We start from the raw sequence: 19,945 nt of genomic DNA, 5'->3' as shown, positions 1-19,945 counted from the left end.
AGGAATATCTAGCTCTTTTTCCCAAAAACCTATTAGATAGCTATTTGACCAGGTACAGTTTTTACGTATATCAAAAGTACAGTGAACAACAATTTTTAAACACCATCAGTAGGTCTCTTAATTACAGGAATAAAAATATTTTCCTCTTCTTGAGAAATGTAAGTGGTATTTAACTCCAATTTAAATGTTGATCCATATACAAATTTTACTGTCTTTAATAGCAAATTTTAAAAGCATTTTTTCTATTATAAACAGTTCTTATTAAAGAAAAAATATTTTTATTGATCATAAAAACAACACGTTCCCCAAGAAGTACAGAACAAAGTAGAAATTACTCCAAATTCTACCACCCGGGTATAATCACATTTATTAACATTCTGATATCTTTCCTTAAAGTCTTATTTACTAACTATATGTATTTTTTCAAATGTACACATGATGTGTGTGTGTCTGTATGTGTGTAAAAAGAGATTTTTACAGCCTATTTATCAAAAGAACTAGAAAAAAAGACACTAATAAAAAAGAACTACATGTTTACCATGGATGGTGTATAAATATTTCCAATTTCAAAAACTCAATACTTCCAGTCATTTGGTATAAATCTAACACATAGTAGATTAGTCAAAATCCTTAGGTATGATAATTCCCTTTATGTTGTTCAATTCAACTTGGCTTTGGAGAAAGGAGTGGGAGGATACTTTGTGCAATTCTCTTGACAGATTATCATAATCATTTGGATAGCTCTGCCATTATAAGCAAATGCCACAAGAGAAAGGAGTCAGTTATTATTTTAAATGATAAGCGAGAATGACAAGCAATTTCATATGAACTGTGGCTATGGAACATGGCTCAAAAAAGATATACTCATGCATTCTGAGATAAGAGTGGATGAAGATGAGAAAACCTGACAAAAAAAACTGTAAGACTGAGCTCACAGCCTAAGCTATAGAACCCAAATGGTAAGACACAACCCAATCAAATACTTGTTAGGACATAAACTAGATCAGAACCCCCGTGACAGAATAATGTTCTCCAGGTAAGCACCCAGCATTTCTCCAGTATCACAAAGAGTGATTCGGTGTTGTACTTTCTATCAGTATTTTGGGAAGTACGTCCAGGGCCTCATTGTAAGGTCAACATCTGCATCCATATCCTGTAGAACACAGCTCCCAGAACTACCATGTAAAGCTAAGAATTTGCTTAATGGCACTAAGGCTCTTCCTATCCCATGAACTAAACAAAGTAAAGTTTCCCAAGAGTTTAATGTCCCAGTGTTTCCAATGATAAGAGTAGAAGCCAAGGCAGAGCTAGTAACAAAACCTCATTTGAGGAGAGAAAAACCACCACCTCCTGAAGTAGCATTCAAAGGGATCATGTCTGTGCTTTACTATCAGTCCAGAGAAACAGAGTGATGGAAAATTAGTATAGCACCTTTTATTCACAAAGGATTTGGTCACATGAGCACGTCTCAGGTGTGGTTAGTAAATCCTCTTCTAAATTCCTACAGTTGGTTAGGATTTTAGACCAATGAATAACTCAGTGTTGACTCCCTGAAATGCTGTATTCATAAGCTGTAAAATCTCTACTAACACCAATATAATGCCCTAAACTGGTTCAACAGACACTCTTTCCAGACCTTCCAAGTCTGCCTGAATGGTCAGATAAGCACTAAGAGAATACAGATCTACCTTCCTTTATGGAACTTCCCGCTCTCCAAAAAGTAATTAATCAGGAAGAGTATGTTTACAGTACATAAAGAGCTTGATCCCACCAATAACTCAACATTACACAAAATTCAGCAATTAGAGGGATGTAAAGCCATGCAAAGAAGAAAGAAAAGCTTTTATAGGTATTAAATAATAAGAAAAACCAATTGTTAGGACAAGAGAGTATCTCTACCAGAAATACCTCTCAACTTCAGTATTCAACTGCTGAAATCTCAAATTATGCTGAGGTTTTCACTGTTTTCTATACCCATTTCTCCAAAATTTTTCATTTTTGGTTTAAATAATTTTATTCCTAGTTGGATTTGTTTTTTTTTAATTTATTTTTTATTGGTGTTCAATTTACTAACATACAGAATAACCCCCAGTGCCCGTCACCCATTCACTCCCACCCCCTGCTCTCCTCCCCTTCTACCACCCCTAGTTCGTTTCCCAGAGTTAGCAGTCTTTACGTTCTGTCTCCCTTTCTGATATTTCCCACACATTTCTTCTCCCTTCCCTTATATTCCCTTTCACTATTATTTATATTCCCCAAATGAATGAGAACATATAATGTTTGTCCTTCTCCGACTGACTTACTTCACTCAGCATAATACCCTCCAGTTCCATCCACGTTGAAGCAAATGGTGGGTATTTGTCATTTCTAATAGCTGAGTAATACTCCATTGTATACATAAACCACATCTTCTTTATCTATTCATCTTTCGTTGGACACCGAGGCTCCTTCCACAGTTTGGCTATCGTGGCCATTGCTGCTATAAACATCGGGGGGCAGGTGTCCCGGCGTTTCATTGCATTTGTATCTTTGGGGTAAATCCCCAACAGTGCAATTGCTGGGTCGTAGGGCAGGTATATTTTTAACTCTTTGAGGAACCTCCACACAGTTTTCCAGAGTGGCTGCACCAGTTCACATTCCCACCAACAGTGTATGAGGGTTCCCTTTTCTCCGCATCCTCTCCAACATTTGTTGTTTCCTGCCTTGTTAATTTTCCCCATTCTCACTGGCGTGAGGTGGTATCTCATTGTGGTTTTGATTTGTATTTCCCTGATGGCAAGTGATGCAGAGCATTTTCTCATGTGCATGTTGGCCATGTCTATGTCTTCCTCTGTGAGATTTCTCTTCATGTCTTTTGCCCATTTCATGATTGGATTGTTTGTTTCTTTGGTGTTGAGTTTGATAAGTTCTTTATAGATCTTGGAAACTAGCCCTTTATCTGATATGTCATTTGCAAATATCTTCTCCCATTCTGTAGGTTGTCTTTGAGTTTTGTTGACTGTATCCTTTGCTGTGCAAAAGCTTCTTATCTTGATGAAGTCCCAATAGTTCATTTTTGCTTTTGTTTCTTTTGCCTTCGTGGATGTATCTTGCAAGAAGTTACTATGGCCGAGTTCAAAAAGGGTGTTGCCTGTGTTCTTCTCTAGGATTTTGATGGAATCTTGTCTCACATTTAGATCTTTCATCCATTTTGAGTTTATCTTTGTGTATGGTGAAAGAGAGTGGTCTAGTTTCATTCTTCTGCATGTGGATGTCCAATTTTCCCAGCACCATTTATTGAAGAGACTTTCTTTCTTCCAATGGATAGTCTTTCCTCCTTTATCGAATATTAGTTGACCATAAAGTTCAGGGTCCACTTCTGGATTCTCTATTCTGTTCCATTGATCTATGTGTCTGTTTTTGTGCCAGTACCACACTGTCTTGATGACCACAGCTTTGTAGTACAACCTGAAATCTGGCATTGTGATGCCCCCAGATATGGTTTTCTTTTTTAAAATTCCCCTGGCTATTCGGGGTCTTTTCTGATTCCACACAAATCTTAAAATAATTTGTTCTAACTCTCTGAAGAAAGTCCATGGTATTTTGATAGGGATTGCATTAAACGTGTATATTGCCCTGGGTAACATTGACATTTTCACAATATTAATTCTGCCAATACAAGCATCCATTCAAAAACTGGAAAGAACTCAAATACAAAAGCTAACCTTACACATAAAGGAGCTAGAGAAAAAACAGCAATTAGATCCTACACCCAAGAGAAGAAGGGAGTTAATAAAGATTCGAGCAGAACTCAACGAAATCGAGACCAGAAGAACGGTGGAACAGATCAACAGAACCAGGAGTTGGTTCTTTGAAAGAATTAATAAGATAGATAAACCATTAGCCAGCCTTATTAAAAAGGAGAGAGAGAAGACTCAAATTAATAAAATCATGAATGAGAAAGGAGAGATCACTACCAACACCAAGGAAATACAAACGATTTTAAAAACATATTATGAACAGCTATACGCCAATAAATTAGGCAATCTAGAAGAAATGGACACATTCCTGGAAAGCCACAAACTACCAAAACTGGAACAGGAAGAAATAGAAAACCTGAACAGGCCAATAACCAGGGAGGAAATTGAAGCAGTCATCAAAAACCTCCCAAGACACAAGAGTCCAGGGCCAGATGGCTTCCCAGGGGAATTTTATCAAATGTTTAAAGAAGAAACCATACCTATTCTCCTAAAGCTGTTTGGAAAGATAGAAAGAGATGGAGTACTTCCAAATTCGTTCTATGAGGCCAGCATCACCTTAATTCCAAAACCAGACAAAGACCCCACCAAAAAGGAGAATTACAGACCAATATCCCTGATGAACATGGATGCAAAAATTCTCAACAAGATACTGGCCAATAGGATCCAACAGTACATTAAGAAAATTATTCACCATGACCAAGTAGGATTTATCCCTGGGACACAAGGCTGGTTCAACATCCGTAAAACAATCAATGTGATTCATCATATCAGCAAGAGAAAAACCAAGAACCATATGATCCTCTCATTGGATGCAGAGAAAGCATTTGACAAAATACAGCATCCATTCCTGATCAAAACTCTTCAGAGTGTAGGGATAGAGGGAACATTCCTCGACATCTTAAAAGCCATCTATGAAAAGCCCACAGCAAATATCATTCTCAATGGGGAAGCACTGGGAGCCTTTCCCCTAAGATCAGGAACAAGACAGGGATGTCCACTCTCACCACTGCTGTTCAACATAGTACTGGAAGTCCTAGCCTCAGCAATCAGACAACAAAAAGACATTAAAGGCATTCAAATTTGCAAAGAAGAAGTCAAACTCTCCCTCTTCGCCGATGACATGATACTCTACATAGAAAATCCTAGTTGGATTTGTATGGGTTATAATACTGGAAAGAATTATGACAACCTCTAGAGAATGTCATTGGTCATCAAAGGTGACAAACTAGACATGAGAGCCTCTGCTTCACCACAAAAGCCAGCCCATATCATCAATCAAAAAGTTCTGAGTATCTGTCCTCAGAATTCCACACTTGATCTTAGTCAAAAGGCTGAGAAGCGATGTCCTCAGAATTCCAGTGATCACTCTGAGTGGAGACTAAACTCCAATTTGCACTGGGAAGTTCTCCAGCAGCAGCCTCTTTTATAAAATTAGCTCCACCACACTCAAATTTCTGACTCTTAATGCTTCTAAGAGTGTGTGCATTCCCTTTTCATAGGTCTTCCTCAAGCATACTACCAGCTAGCAAAATGTTAGCCTAAGTCACAGAGGATATATTATTTTTTTAAACACTCAATATATACTATAGTTTGATGGAAAATTCTAAAGGAAAAAAATCACAAACATTTTCCTCCAGATAAGAGCTAATTTAACATACAATATAAAGTCATGATATATTCTGTAAAAATTTGCTATAAAAACATGGAACTGGGAAATAAGTCACATAAAACTGAAATGTATTTCGACCAAGATACTTTATAGAATGTTAAAAACATACTATGAATCGTATTAAGCAAATATTTATTGTATATTATAAATGTTGGCTTTAAAAGCATAGCTTTTCTAGGCATGCCTGGGTGGCTCCGTGGATTAGGTGTCTGACTCCTGATTTTGGCTCAGGTCATCATCTTGGGGTCCTCAGATCAAGTCCCACACCAGGCTCTGCATTTGGGCATGGAACCTGCTTAAGATTCTTTCTCCTTCTGCTCCTCTGCTGCCTCCACTCCTTCATTGTGCTCTCTTAAAATAAATAAATAAAAATACATAAAAGAAAAGAGAATGAAAAGTCATGTCAAGTTTTAAGTTTACTATCTTACTAACAATGGAAAGCAAAAGCTCCTCTGTCCCAAAAAATTATTTTAGAGATGCCTGGGTGGCTCAGCGGTTGAGCATCTGCCTTTGGCTCAGGGAGTGATCCCAAGAGTCCTAGGATCGAGTCCTACATCGGGCTTCCTGCATGGAGCTTGCTTATCCCTCTGCCCATGTCTCTGCCTCTCTCTGTGTGTGTCTCTCATGAATAAATAAATAAAATGTTTTAAAAAATGATTTTATATACTTGAAATGTGTATATTTTAGTCAGAGAAAGATGTGTTAGTGTAACAGTATTCAGAAATAAGTACACAAAATATTTAATTAGCAATAATTGCGTCTCGGATAAACCTCATTGGCTACGATACTGCCACTGTGCAAAGCTACACAAAATATTTAAGTGACTGGTTAAGACACAGTTAAAACACCCTAAAGGAGGATGAATGTTTTTAGGTTACAGCTGTGGAATAAGGAGAGATTAAAAGTAAGAACATATTATATCCACTTGGCACTCTGAGATGGAGGACATGGCCCTGAGCTTACAGGTGCCTGGAGTGAGATTAAAGGAGAAAGATGGGGCCCACATGCCTGGAATGTGTCAAAGAAGCCAGTCCAGGTGCTGAGGTCAGCATTGTATTAGATCCTCCTCGTATAGCCAGTTATGGAAGAAATGTGTTAAAATCAGACACTAACATGGAAAAACATAGGGGAAGACTGGCATTACAGGAGAGACAAGCAGAGATGAGGGCTCACAAGGCCTAAGCCCATCATTTTTTCCTTGAAGGTAAAATAGTTTAAACATGCACAGAAAACTCACTCACTTTAGAAAACCAGAGGTTACAAAGACTCCTGTAGTAATAATCATGATTGTCTGATGATTTACTGGCACTTAGTACGGGCTAGACTCAGCTATGCAATTTTCATTTATATTTATATATTACGTACAAATATTATCCTCATTTATTTTCTTTTTAGAGAGGGAAGGGGGAGGAACAGAGGGAGGAGAAGAGAGAATCCTCAAGCCGACTCGATGCTAAGCACAGAGCTAAAAACAGGGCTCCATCTTATGATCCTGGGATCATAACTTGAGCTGAAATCAAAGTAAGACACTTAATCCACTGAGCCCTGCCTCCATGCACTTCTAATATCCCCATTCAACAGATGAAGAAGAAAAGCTTCTAGAGAAACTGACCTCTGTAGAAGTTTGCTCAAGGTCACATAACAAGTGTGTAAGAGCCAGGACTCAAACCCCAATCTATCTGATGCCATTCATTCATTCAGTCTTCGTTTATTCATTCATTCATTCCTCGTTTATTCACTCATTCAGAAGTATGTCCCAACCATACAATACTAAGTATTTTGCAGCATGAAGGTTAAAATGGGGGTAAAAAAAGGACACAGTTCTTGGTATCATGGGGAAAGAGACATTCATCAAATTATCACGAAATTAAATGTAAAGCTATATGTGTGCAAAGGACCATGAAGGACAAGGAAAGCCTACAAGTCCTCATCCAGTCAGGGAAAACTTCCCTGTGGAAATGACATCTGTGCTAACATTTGAAGAAGGAAAGTTAGGTGAGGGAAAAGAAGAAAGAAGTGTAAATCCCCCTAGAAGGGAGCAAGGCACTCAATCACACATCAGAGGAAAGGAAGGGATAGTGCAGGGAGGTAAAATCCAGACCACAGAGTCCATGTTAAGGATTTTGGTCTTTATCCTAACAGCAATGGGAAGGCACTCAAGAATAAGGAGGTGGGGTAGCGTGGTATTATTTTTATGTTTCAGAAATCCCAGTGGCAATGAGTAGCAAACAGACAGTAAGAGGACCAGAATGGATGAGACCAAATCCACTAGAAAACCACTGCAGTTTTCCAAGAAAGAGATGGTATTAGTTTGGGTTAGAGTGGCAGCAGCGGAAAAAGAGGACAGGATAAGTGGGAAAGACATCTGGGAAGAAAAACCATAAAATCTAGGGATAATGTGGATAAGGCATTAAGGATGACTACTAAGTTATGTAGTGCTTGACCAAGTAGAAGAGGTTGGCCTAGTACGTGTTGAGTTTGCAGTACCTTAGAAATACCCAGGTGAAAATATCGAGTTGATGGTTGGACAGAGAATATGAGAGCTCAGACAAATTTCTGAGTCATCAATATATATACACGAAGAGGACAATCCAAACCATGCTCATCTAAAAGCTTAATACTGACTGGGAACAGTAGTAGGACTAGCTTTGGGGAGCTCCAAGACCAAATGGCTAGTATATAATGATACTCAGCCCCCCCAAAATATGGAGAGTTGGAAAGCAGGAAGAAAACCAAGATAGAAGGCTTATTATAACTATTTCAAAAGGACTCAGAGACTATTAGTGAAAAATGCTACTGGGAATTCAATCAAGATGTGTACTGAAGAACAACCTTTCAGCCCGGTTTCCCTGAGGCCACTGATCATCTTAACCAGAGCAATTTTGGTAGAATGATGGAAGCAGAAATCAAGTTAGAAAAATATGAGCTGAGACAGCAAATACATACAACTCTTTCCCAAAGTTTGTTGTACGTGGGAAGAGAGAGACAGAAGTCAATAGCTACGCAGACATAGAGTTGGAGGAGGGCATGGTTCTTTTTTAATACAGAAGAGTCTTGAGGATGTTCAAATGCTTGTAGAACTGTTTTAAAAGGAACAATTGGAATTTTAGGAAAGGAAAAAGATAAAAAATAAATTGATACTGCACATTTCTTAGGAGGATAGAACAGGATGGAATTCCAAAATCCAGTGGAGATAACGGACCCTAAATATTTAACAAAAGGAGGAAATGTTGAAGATGTATGTAGCTTAGTCATTTCTGGAAGTAAGATTTTGAGGGGGTTTTTAATCTGATGGCTTCTGTTTCTCTGTCAAATATAAAGTGAGCCAACAATTGAGAAGATGGGATAGAAGAAGGATAGAGAAAACTTTGAGGCAAAAAAGAAACCTCATAGGGTGCCTGGGTGGCTCAGTGGGTTAAATGTCTATCTTCAGCTCAAGTCATGGTCCCAGGATCCTAGGATCAACCCCTGCATCTAGCTCCCTGCTCAGCAAACAGCCTGCTTCTCCCTCTCCTTCTGCCTGCCACTCCCCTGCTTGTGCACACGCTGTCTCTTCTTTTCTATCAAATAAATAAATAAAATAATGTAAAATAAAATAAAATGTATTTTAATTTTTTTAAATTAAAATAAAATAAACCTCAGAATAATTTAGTGATGACCTAAGTCAAACAACTGCTAAGTGCCAGGAGGATTCTAATCCACATCTTAAAACTTGAATTCAACCCTCATGCTACTTCATAGCAGCTGGTGCTCTGTTCTCTGGCCCTTTAGGGTTTTTTTTCTTCAAGTTATTTTCCCCAACTCTGACTCTTGCACAAACACATTCTGGCTAGTGAAATCACAAGACTTTTCAGGGAGATGTGGATGCTGGCTGAAACTTCACGTGCTTATTATACTACTCAGGGTGATGGTTTTAAATAACAGAGTTCAACTTTAGATATACCTAGTAGGCAAGGAATTCATTGGAATAAGACCATGATGCTCAAAGATTGTCACAATGACTGGAAAACAGTACTCTAAAACTGGACAAGAATAAAAAAAAAAAAAAAAAAGCTAGAGAGAAGCCAAGAGCCAAGATTCATCAATAGGAAGTCTACTTTAGGCAATCTCTCGGTCATAGAGTTTGAACATTTCTTTTTTTTTTAAGATTTTATTTATTTATTCATGAGAGACGCACAGAAAAAGGCAGAGACACAGGCAGAGGGAGAAGCAGGCTCCATGCAGGGAGCCCGATGTGGGACTCGATCCCGGGCCTCCAGGATCACACCCCGGGCTGACAGCAGTGCTAAACCTCTAAGCCACCAGGGCTGCCCAAGTTTGAACATTTAACTAGCTTGCTCTCCAAATTCATTTGTACGACACACGAATCATCATACATGACAGTTAAACTGAACACTTCACAAGCCATCAAAATCATTAACATCTGCACAATCCAATTAAATCCTATGTTTCAAATCAGCTGTGATTTGTTCTTAAATGTTTATGTATTATTTATAATGTAAAAGGAGATATTTCTCTATCAAAAATAAAAAGGCTGCTCTTCAGTTGAGAATCCAGTATAAGATTTCTTAGTTTAAAAATGCCAGAGGTACCTGAGTGGCTCAATCAGTTAAGCATCCAACTCCTGATTTCAGCTCAGGCCATGATCTCAGGGTCGTGAGACTGAGCTCCAAGTTGGGCTCTGCACTGGGCATGGAGCCTGCTTGAGATTCTTTCCATTCCTGCCCCTCTGCCTCTCCCTCACCTCTCTCTGAATGAATGATAAAAATGCTACATGACAAGGAACAAAGCAATGAGAAAATGCAGATAACCAGAACTGGTTTCTATAAGTAAGGTAAATAATTTTAAGATTCATTCATTCTTGAGGTACCTGGGTGGCTCAGTGGTTTAGTGTCTGCCTTTGGCTCAGGTCGTGATCCCAGGGTCCTGAGATCAAGTCCTGCATCGGACTACTTGCAGGGAGCCTACTTCTCCCTCTTCCTATATATGTCTCTACCTCTCCCTCTGTCTCTCATGAATAAATAAAATAATAATTTAAACAAAGATTTTATTTATTTATTCATGAGAGACACACACACACACACAGAGAGAGAGAGAGAGAGAGAGAGAGCAGAGACACAGGCAGAGGGAGAAGCAGGCTCCATGCAGGGAGCCTGATGTGGGACTCGATCCTTGGACTCCAGGATCACACCCCGGGCCAAAGGCAGGTGCTAAACTGTTGAGCCACTCAGGGATCCCAATATAAATAAAATCTTTAAAAGAAAATTCATTCCTTCTCCAATTTATAATAATTCCACTATTTGGGCCCTTAAATTACTTCTTTTAACTGATTGATTCACAATGACTAAATGAAGCTACTTGACATCACAAACATAGTTGACCCTTGAACAACACCGGTTTGAACTACAGGGTTCACTTAAATCTGGTTTTTTTCCAATAAATACAATACAGTACTGTAAGTGCATTTTCCCTTCTTTATGATTTTTTTTAAGATTTTATTTATTTATTCATGAGAGGCACAGAGAGAGAGGCAGAGACACAGACAGAGGGAGAAGCAGGCTTCCATGCAAGGAATTTGACGTGGGACTGGATCCCAGGTCTCCAGGATCACACCCTGGCCTGAAGGCGGCACTAAACTGCTGAGCCACCCGTGCTGCCCTTTTCATGATTTTAACAGCGCTTTCTTTTCTTTAGCTTACTTTAGTATAAGAACACAATATATAATACATATAACATACAAAATAGGTGTTAACCAATTGTTCCTGTTATTGATAAGACTTCCAGTCAACAGTAAGCTATAGTAAGTATAGTTATATGCATATTTTTGATTGTTCAGGGGTTGGTGCTCCTAACCAAGAGTTCAAGAGTCAGCTGTATTCCTAATTATTTTTAAATTGGCACATTAGGCTAAATAATATAATCTATAAAATAAAGAGAGGGGGAATGGAACATTCAAATCATTAAATTTGGGAACCGAGTGAATGAGATTTTGTATACATCAAGTGATATGACCTACTAACATATTATAAACTACCAGACCTCCTGCTCTTCTCTAAAAGCACATTTTCAAATTCCTTCCAAAGACTGAAAAAAATCATTTATAAAATCTGAACTGTCATCAAATAACAACAAATCTACAAAAGCAATTTCCATTTTTCAATGACATAAACACCTATGGTAAAGATATTTACTGATTCAGATTCTAAAGCAGAGTTTCTGAAATTTAATAATTCAGTAACTAAGCCTTCTCAGATAAAGTAATTCAATTCACCAATTTCCATCTTTTCCAGACTATTCTTATGTAAGGCATAACTTAATCATACCAAAATATAATACAGCAAGCAGGTCACAGTATGTGACCCACATGCACTACAGTTATTATCCCCATTTACCATTTGGCTGATGGAAATTTAGAAAGCATTTTCCAATTATACAGATAAATGCCATTATGCCTAAACACTCCAGGAAGCAATAGTTTGTGGAAAAAGGAATGCCATTTACCATCCTAAAATATCACCAGATCTTAATACATTAGAAAGAAAGAGAGAGAGAGAGAGAGAGAGAGAGAGAGAGAGAAAGAAAGAAAGAAAGAAAGAAGAAAGAAAGAAAGAAAGAAAGAAAGAAAGAAAGAAAGAAAGAAAGAAAGAAAGAAAGAAAGAAAGAAAGAAAAGACGTCAAAATAAACACTTATTCCAAAATTACTTAATTTTAAAATGCTGGACAAAAAGCAAAAATACTCAAAATTAAAATCACTTTCTTTGCTATCTAGAAACAGGCAAATTTCCAAAAACTAACATATTATTTATTGAGAAACCTCAATAAATGTGACTGACACCTTCTTCTACCTACACAATATTTCTCTCTCCTCTTCTGCTAAAAGAACCCCAGTCAGGTCAAATAGCAGTAGAGAGGGAGAAGAGGACCTTACCCAGGCCAAGGATAGGAGTTACAACTGGTTTAAACAAGTGGTCACTATGGTGACCTCACCATCCTTGATTAGTGACAGGTCCAGACAGTCTGTGGGACTGAGTTCTGGCCAATAGCAGTTCTCAGTTCTGGAAGCAGTGATCTGTGGGATGGGGGCTTGGGAAAGCACCTGCTTTCTTAGTTTTAGAACAGAGAAAAAAAATAAATACATTCTGCAGTCATCTCCCTTCATCTCTTGGCCCTTCTTCCTACTTCCTGCCTGAAATAGGCAAGTGTTGCCTCAACTATGAGGCAGCAAGCATAGGGACAAACATCAACATAGTAAGGAAGGAGAAGCAGAAAGACATTAAGAGCCTGAGTTCTTGATGGCACTGGGGAGCAGCTACATCCAGCCCTATCCTGAATATCTGTCAACTTTAGATAAAGTTTAAAACAAAGCAGGGGATCCCTGGGTGGCTCAGTGGTTTGGCACCTGCCTTTGACCTGGGGCATGATCCTGGAGTCCCAGGATCGAGTCCTGCGTCAGGCTCCAGCATGGAGCCTGCTTCTCTCTCTGCCTGTGTCTCTGGCCCTCTCTATCTATCATGAATAAATAAATAAAATCTTTTAAAAAAATAAAAATAAAAATAAATAAAGCAAAACACAGGGAAGATTCATGAGTTTCAAACCATTTGGAACCACATTTCAAAGTGATAAAGTATATAAAAACTTCAAAACTCAAAGTATACCTTATGTAAAAAGGGGTGTAAGAATCTACTACAAATATAATACCAAATTCCTACTAAGTAGCCAAGATACTCCAAGGAATAAATAGACAAAATCCTTTGCACTTTTGTCTTTAAAAATGCAAAATTTTAAATATAATATACTAAAGTCATGCATTAAAAGATACAGAACTGTAATGATGTCAACTGTCCTCAAACTACCTTTAGATTTAATGCAATCCCATTCAAAATCTTAGCAGAGTACTTTTACGTGTTGGTGTGTGTCTGTGATTTGACTTTGATTTTACAAAGTTACAAGGAAATACAAAAAAGGTCAATAAGACAGTGTTGAAGAAGAACAAATTTAGAGACTTTCATTACCAAACATAGAGGCTATTTATAAAACTAGAGTCACTAAAATAGTGTGGTAATCTAAAAGGCAACCTACTGAATGGGAGAAAATATTCGCAAATGACATACTGGATAAAGGGCTAGTATCCAAATCTATAAAACTTATCAAACTCAACACCCAAAAAACCCAATAATCCAGTCAAGAAATGAGAAGACACGAACACACATTTTTCCACAACAGACATACAAATGGCTTATAGACACATGAAAAATGTTCAACATGACTCAGCATCAGGGAAATGCACATCAAAACCACAATGAGATACCACCTCATACTGGTCATAATGGCTAAATTAACAAGTCAGAAAACAACAGATGTTGGCAAAGATGCACAGAAAGGGGAATCCTCTTACACTGTTGGTGGGAACGCAAATTGGTGCAGCTACTCTGAAGAACAGTATGGCAGTTCCTCAAAAAGTTAAAAATAGAACTACCCTACAACCCAGCGATTGCACTACTAGGCATTTATCTAAAGGATACAAAAATAATGATTTGAAGGGGCAGATGCACCCCAATATTTATATAGCAGCAACATCCATAATAACAAAATTACATAAAGAGCATAAATGTCCTTCGATAGATGAATGGATAAAGGTCCCTCCCTCCCTCCCTCCCTTTCTCTCTCTCTCTCTCTCTCTCTCTCTCTCACACACACACACACACACACACACACACACACACAGAGGAATATTACTCAGCCATCAAAAAGAATGAAATCTTGCCACTTGCAAAGACATGGATGGAACTAGAGGGTATTATGCTAAGTGAAGTAAGTCAGAGAAAGACAAATACCATATGATTTTACTCATACGTGGAATTTAAGAAAGAAAACAGATGAACACAGGGGAAGGGAAGAAAAAATAAGATAAAAACAGAGATGGAAGCAAACCATAAGAGACTCTTAACTACATGTCACAAACTGAGGGTTACTGGAGGGGAGATAGGTGGATGGGGTACCTAGAAGATGGGCACTAATACGGGCACATGATGTAATGAGCACTGAGTATTATATGCAACTGATGAATCACTGAATTTTACCACTGAAACTAATAATACACTATATGCTAACTAAATTGAATTTTAAAACATAGTGTAGTAATGGCACAAGAAGAGATAAAAGATAACAATAATCTCTACTTTCTTAAACAAATAGAGTCCTACATAAACAAAGTCTCTTAATTTATGACAAATGTGACAATGTAATGCCTAAGAGAAAGGATGATCATATTAATCATGATGTTTGTGCCCAGACACATATATGGAAAAAATAAATCTTTTTTTTTTTTTTTAAGTAGGCTCCATGCCCAGCATGGAACCCACTGTAGGGCTTGAACTCCTGACACTGAGAACGAGACTGGGCTGAGATCAAGAGTCCTGAGCTTAACCAACTGAGACATTCAGGTGCCCCTGGAAAAAATAAATCTTAACCTCTACCTCACACTTATATATGTAAAAGCCAATTCCAGATAGACTATATACCTGTTAGATTATTCTGTTTCTTTCCACGACTCTGACCATAAAGATGCTTTATAAAAACATATACATACATATATACATACACACAAATACATATATATGTATATATATAAATATATACATATATATTTATTATGAGGGAAAGACGTGGGGAGAAAATAATATCATAGAAATAATACTATACTAGCAGACAAAACACCAAGGAAGTGGTAAGATCCACTGAAGGAATCTCCCTGTGTACAAAACAAAAAGTAAGAGAGCTCTACAATAGAAGAGGAAAGACAATTAGAAGATAAATCCAGGAAACATACTCCCCAATAGTAGTTCACTTATTCACTCATTTAACAAATATTCATTGCATAGAGTACCTACTTTGTAAAGACAGTGTCCTAGGCACTCAGGATGAAACAATATACAAAAGAGACAAAAATCCCATAAAGCAAGAAGGGAAACACAAGGGGAAAGACAATGAGATTTTCCCGGGACAAAGATCCAGTCCAGTGCCACAATGCCACATCAAGGCCTACTAATGCAAAGTTTTAAAACATCAAAGAGAACTATCTAAAAGTAGTCATATTTTTGTAAATCAAATACAAGAATTTAAAAACAAATACAAGAATGAGAATACATTTTATTTCACAGGAGAATCACTGGGGCTGTAAGGCAACAGGCAAGACTGAAATTTCTGAAGGAAAATGATTTTCAGCCAAGAATTTCATACCTAGACAAGTGTGCAAGTAAAATAAAGGCATTTTCAAAGATCTGAAGTGCATAAAAGCTTCCTTCTTACAGATGCATTCTCAGGAAACTCCCAGAGGGTATGCACCAACAAATAAGGATTGAAATAAGCAACAGAGAGACAGCAAAGGAGGCTGGCAAAGGAAGGAGGCAGAATGGTGGTGATGTGCATCCCATGATGGGAGCTCTAGAGAAGGCCCATGGAGCAACCAGCTCAGATTGAAGCCCAGATCACAGAGGAACATCTCCAAGGGAAAGAAAAGAAGAAATGATTTTAAAAAGAAAAAAATGGGAAATGATAAGCCAACTGGTATGTTTGGCCATTTTAAGCTCAACTTCATGCATTTTAGTGATAAGCTAATAACAGGTAAAAAGTAAACCAAGCAGAACAGAAACTTGTGAAGAAAAGAAATTTCCTCATGGGATACAGTATGCACCAGCTAGAAACAATGAACAGTCATAAAACGTAAGCACCATGTTCTGATTCAAACAAAAGTTATAAAATTGGGATGATGAATGGAGGGAAGAGGAAAATGTAAATGGTCCATATGGGAAGAGATTGGGAAAGGGCACAGGAATCAATTAAGAGAGTTATATCCTCATCATGCAATACTTCTGAAAGGCAGAAGGAAGAAGTGAATTGGTCAGGGATGCCAAGACTGGAGGCATAACAAAATGGTAGGTGTTTTATGAACCTCGACTTAAAAGAAGAAAGCAAACCATGCCTGGTGTTTCTCCTCTTCTAAACTAGCAAAGGAGGCAGCTAGGTAAGCACATTTCTCCCCTTGATTAACAGGAATCCCAGCAATGACACCATGTAAGCACAGCACTGTCAGAAAGGGGGTTCAGTTAAGAACCTCACTGATAATAAGTGGCGGGAAACAGCATTCCTCTTCCCTGCCAGGTCTGAGTGCCCCTTCTTCCACTCAGTCATCAAGCAGCCCAGAACAGAAAAGCACCTTCTGCACTTTTAGGAGGCAGCAATAGGAATCAGTGAAAGGCCCAGAGGCACCAGACTTTTTTTTTAAAGGCATTTCAGCACAACAAAGGCTCTAAAAATTAAAGTGTCATTGGAACCACCAACAAAAGTAGACCACGACCCAAGTGCTGAACCTAAACATGGTAACTATCAGTTAAAATAAAAGGTATAAGTAGGAACTAACACTTGACAGCCAAAATATCCAAGATACAATTAAAAATCATAAATCATACCCAAAACCAGGAAAATCACAAATTAAATGAGAAAATATTATCAATCAATGCCAACACTCTAACACACGTTAGAATTTTCTGATAAAAATTGTATTTATTTTTATTTTTTTAATATGGTTGATACGAAATTACATTAGTTTCAGGTGTACAACTTGAATAGTTAGTGATTCAACTTTTCCATACATTCTGCTGTGCTCCCTACAAGCATTGCTATACAACACTATTAAAATACACTGACTATATTCCCTATGTTGTGCCTTTTATTACCATGACTTACTCATTCCATACTGGAAGCATATACCGTCCACTCCTCTTCACCTATTTTATTCATTCTCCCATCCGTCTTCCTCCTGGCACCCACCACTTTGTTTTCCATATTTATAGGTCTAATTCTTGCTTTTTGTTTGTTTTGTTTTATTAAATTCCACATATAAGTAAAATTGTATGGCATTCTCAGTCTATGTCACTTAGCATAATATCCTGTAGGTCCATCCATGTTGTCACAAACAAGAACTCATCCTTTTTGTGGCCAAGTAATATTCCATCGTGTATGTGGTGTGTATGTGCAGCATATCTTCCTTTATGCCTTTGTCTATTGCTAGACACTTGGGTTACTCCCATATCTTGGCTTTTTTAGATAATGCTGCAATAATCATAGGATGCATTTATCTTTCTGAATTAGTCTTTTCATTTGGTGGTGGGGTAAACATTCTATAGTGTGATTATTGGATCATATGGTGCTTCAATTTTTAATTTTTTGAGGAACCTCCATATTGTTTTCCACAGTGCCTGACAAGAATTCTAAAGTAGCCATCATAAAGACACATCACCAAGCAATTACAAATTCTCTTGAAAAACATGAAAAAAAAAGGAAAAGATAATCTCCAAAAAATAAAATAAAATAGAAGTCATAAAAAAGAAACCAAATAAAAGTTATAGAATTGAAAAATACAGTAAGAGAAATTAAAGAAGAAACTTCCTGGAACCATTCAATTGGGAAAACATAGATAAGAGGATTGAAGACTGAACCACAGAACTTACTGATCAGAACTACACAGAGAAAATACATAGCCTCTGACTTCCAGCACAGTAACAAAAGTTCTAAAATTTGTATCATTGGAGTCCCAGAGAGAAGAAGTTAGTGGGCTGAAAGAATATTTTGAGGAAATAGTATTTCCCAAATTCAGCAATAGACATAAATCTACAGATTCAAGAAAATTAATAAATCCTAAACATAATAAACCCCAAAAAAATCCACACCAAAGCAAATTAATGAAAACTAAAGAAAAAAAAAACCTGAAATCAGTGCGAGATTAACAACATCTTACTTATAGAGGAATAACAATTCAAATGACAGATTTCTCAAGCAAAAACTGTGGAGGCCAGAAGGAAGTGACATATTCTTCAAGTGCTTAAAGAACAGAACTGTCAACCATAACTTCTATATCAATAAAATCTTCCTTGAAGAATGAAGAGGGAATAAAAACATTCTGAGACAAAGAAAAACTAAAAGAATTTATGACTAGCAAACTTCCCTTAAAGAATGTCAATCCTTCCCCCACTTACTGATCTATTAGTTTAGCATGATTTCTCTCATAATCAAAGTACAAATATACACACTGTAGACATAGACAAGATTTCTCAAAAATTCCTATGCAAAGGTAAAAAACCTAGAATAGTTACAATAATTTTGACAGAGAAGAACAAAGTGAAAAGAATCACTCTGCCCAATATTAGGGCCTACAGTCTATATTAATCAGGATTATGTGGTACTGGCAGACAGATATATAGATGGACGGAACAGAACAGAGAACCATGAAAAACGCACATGCAAATATGCTCGACTTTGTTTTTCAAACATGTTAAAACAATTCAATGCAGTAATAGCCTTTTCAACACATGGAGCTGGAGCACTTGGATATACATGGGTGGACGGGGTGGGAGTGGGGAGGACCTCAACCTAAATCTCCAATCTTATGCAAGAATCATCTCAAAGTAGATCACAGATTTAAACATAAAGCTTAAAACTCTGAAAAAAAAAAAAAGTTTTTTTCATTGGAGAAAATCTTCAGGAACTAATTAATGGTAGGCAACAAGTTTTTAGACTTGACTCTTAAAAGCACAATCCATAAAAGAAAAATTGATAAACTGGACTTCATCAGAATTGAAAACCTTGGCTTTCTGAAGATCTTGTTAGGAGGATGAAAAAATCCCCAGACTTTGAGAAAATGTTTTCAAACTACATATCCAACAAAGAACAAGTGTCTAAATATATAAAGAACTCTCAAAACAACAACAAAAAAATCCAACTATATAATAGGCAAACAATATGAACAGACATCAAAAGATGTTCAAATCAACAGCCATTAGGGCAATGTTAAACCACAACAAGCTATCATTATATACCTACAAGAACGTCTAAACTCGAAAATGATGATAATACCCAATACTGACAAGCATGCAGAGAAACTGTATCATTCATATACACTGTTGGTAGAATATTAAAATTATATAGCCACTCTGAAAAATAGTTTGACATTTTCTTATAAAACTGAGCATGCAATTATTCTACAACCCAGCAACTGCATACCTGGACATTTATCCCAGAGAAACCTACACATAATGTTCACAGCAGCTTTACTGGCAATAGTCAAAAACTATTGACTGGAAATAAACTATTGAAAATAAACAAGATGTCCCTCGATAGCCAAATAGTTGCACAAACTGGTTGCACAAACTGTGGTAGATGGAGATAGTGGAATCCTCTTCAGCAGTAAGAAGGAATGGAACTACTGATAAATAGAACAAGTTAGATGATAACCAAAGAAATTATGCTGAGTGAAAAAGCCAATCCTAAAAAGTTACATACTATGACATTTTTGAAATGACAAATTAGAGGAATGGAAAACAAACTTGTCATTGCCACAGATTAGGGACTGGGGCGGGGAGGGGTGGTTATGAAAACACCACAGGAGGGATCCTTATAGGAAGAGAGCTATTTTGGATCTTGACTGTGGAAATACGAACCTACATCTGTGATAACACTTCATGGAATTTAATGCACATGC

At 37.4% G+C, this 19,945-nt stretch overlaps 1 protein-coding gene and 1 pseudogene across 5 annotated transcripts in view; both read right to left on the bottom strand.

Annotated features, from left to right (window-relative positions):
* Positions 1-19,945, bottom strand: part of SDK1 (sidekick cell adhesion molecule 1) — an 894,112-nt gene that overhangs the window by 688,656 nt on the left and 185,511 nt on the right. The gene's annotated exons all lie outside the window — the stretch shown is intronic.
* On the bottom strand, positions 6,141-6,214 carry LOC144319861 (U4 spliceosomal RNA; annotated as a pseudogene).

Source organism: Canis aureus, chromosome 8, assembly GCF_053574225.1.
Source record: "Canis aureus isolate CA01 chromosome 8, VMU_Caureus_v.1.0, whole genome shotgun sequence".
NCBI lineage: Eukaryota > Metazoa > Chordata > Mammalia > Carnivora > Canidae > Canis > Canis aureus.
Note: the sequence above shows the minus strand (reverse complement) of the source record. Positions and strands in the feature narration are given on the sequence as shown.